Genomic DNA, 2381 nt, shown 5'->3' with positions numbered 1-2381 from the left:
AAAAAAAAAAAAAAAGGCTGGGCAAAGTGGCTCACGCCTGTAATCCCAGCACTTTGGGAGGCCAAGGCGAGTGGGTCACCTAAGGTCGGGAGTTCAAGACCAGCCTGACCAACATGGAGCAACCCCATCTCTACTAAAAATACAAAATTAACCAGGCGTGATGGCACATGCCCGTAATTAGCTACTCAGGACACTGAGGCAGGAGAATCACTTGAACCCGGGACGCAAAGGTTGTGATGAGCCGAGATCATGCCACTGCACTCCAGCCTGGGTAACAAGAGCAAAAGTCTGTCTCAAGAAAAAAAAAAGAAAAATGCGATGGGGTCTCGCTATGTTACCCAGGCTGGTTTCAAACTCCTACACTCAACTGATCCTCCTGTCTTGGCCACCCAAAGTGCTGGAATCATAGGTGCAAGCCACTATGTCCAGCCATAAGCACCTATTTTAAGTACCTAGGACACTTGAATGGACTTGGCCTGGCACCCTATTAACCTGCTGTGAAATTTGTATTTTGCCTTTAACCTCTACCTTGGATTTCATCCCAATGTTAAGTCACAGCCTAATTCAGAATTTTATATTTACACATGCACGCACGCACACACACACACACACACACACACACTCTCTCTCTATTATTGCTACATTAATATGCCATGATTGATAAGTAACCTAGAGGATGACGATATAGCCCATACATCATTTTGCATGATTACAAAATATTAAAGAAACTAACTGTTGGCCGGGCGTGGTGGCTCACGCCTATAATCCCAACACTTTGGGAGGCTGAGGTGGGCAGATCACCTGAGGTCAGGAGTTCGAGACCAGTCTGACCAACATGGAGAAACCCTGTCTCTACTAAAAACACAAAATTTGCTGGGCGTGGTGGCACATGCCTGTAATCCCACCTACTTGGGAGGCTGAGGCAAAAGAATCACTTGAACCCGGGAAGTGGAGGTTGCAGTGAGCCAAGATCGCACCACTGCACTCCAGCCTGGGGGACAGAACGAAAAACCATCTCAAAAAAAAAAAAAAAGAAGTAACTGTCACAGCACGTGACATTTGGGGGGGGCGGATTTCAAATTTTTTACAGAATATATTTAAGCTGGCCCAGTGTTCAGGTGTTAACAATAGTACTCTCCACTCAACAAACCCCCAGCAAGAGGCAACAAAACAGTACAGTTAAGAACACGGGTTTTGGAGCCATGTTCTTTCTTTTCTTTTTTTTTTGAAACAGAGTCTTACTTTGTCACCCAGGCTGGAGTACAGTGACACATCCTTGGCTCACTGCAACCTCTGCTTCCTGGGTCAAGCCATTCTCCTGCCTCAGCCTCTCAAGTAGCTGGGATTACAGGCATCCCCTACTGTATCCAGCCAGCTTCTGTATTTTTAGTAGAGACAGGGTTTCATTATGTTGGCCAGGCTGGTCTCGAACTCCTGACCTCAAGTGATCCACCTGCCTTGGCCTCCCAAAGTGCTGGGATTACAGGCATGAGCCACCATGCTCAGCTGGAGCCATGTTCTAATCCCAGCTCTACTTATCACTAGCTATACAGTTTTGGGCAAGATATTAATACTTCAGCACTCTGAATCTCAGTGTCACCATCTATACAAACAGGACTGAGAACACCTACCTTTCACAGTTTTGGTGAGAATTAAAGGAGTTCATACATATGACATGTTCAGGACTGTGCTTAAGACAGCCTGTGCCCAACATGTGCCATTGCCTTTCCTTAGGCTCTGATTCAAAGAAATCACTTGATTTCTTCATGCCTCATCATCTCCAACCTGCAAAACTGACAAGATGTAATAATGCATTCAAGTTCTGTGAGGAAAAGTACAGTTATGTGAAAATTTTAAAAAAACAACATACACACACATAGACACATAAATTTTCTGACCCTCTACATGAGTGCCTCCTGAAGTGTAGTGAGGTTATGGCCTGCCCCGGACTACCTGTTAATACTATCAAAAGTGTGTGGCAGCCAGGCGCAGTGGCTCACACCTGTAACTCCCAGCACTTTGGGAGACCAAGGCAGGAGGATTGCTTAAGGCCAAGAGTTTAAACTCAGTGTGGGCAACATAGCGAGATCTGATCTCTACAAAAAATTTTAAAAATTAGCCAGGTGTGGTGGCACACAGTTGCAGTTCTAGCTACTTAGGAGGCTGAGGCAGAAGGATCACTTGAGCCCAGGAGTTTGAGGTTTCAGTGAGCTATGATTGCACCACTGCATTCCAGCCTAGGAGGGAGAGCTTGTCTCAAAAAAAGTCCAGGCATGGTGGCTCATGCCTGTAATCCCAGCACTTTGGGAGGCTGAGGTGAGCAAATCACTTGAGGTTAGGAGTTTGAGACCAGCCTGGTCAACATGGCAAAACTTCATCTC

General features: G+C 45.9%; 1 protein-coding gene across 1 annotated transcript in view; it reads right to left on the bottom strand.

The window, feature by feature from the left end:
- TRMT2B (tRNA methyltransferase 2 homolog B) overlaps positions 1 to 2381 on the bottom strand; it is a 45681-nt gene that overhangs the window by 40706 nt on the left and 2594 nt on the right. Inside the window, exon 2 of the mRNA XM_017505860.2 lies at positions 1632 to 1785. The gene's annotated coding sequence lies outside the window, so the exon portion shown is untranslated. The remainder of the gene's footprint in view (positions 1 to 1631; positions 1786 to 2381) is intronic.

This window comes from Cebus imitator, unplaced genomic scaffold, assembly GCF_001604975.1.
Source record: "Cebus imitator isolate Cc_AM_T3 unplaced genomic scaffold, Cebus_imitator-1.0 Scaffold343, whole genome shotgun sequence".
NCBI classification, from domain to species: domain Eukaryota; kingdom Metazoa; phylum Chordata; class Mammalia; order Primates; family Cebidae; genus Cebus; species Cebus imitator.
The sequence above is the reverse complement of the archived record's forward strand: the minus strand, read 5'-3'. Positions and strand labels throughout refer to the sequence as shown.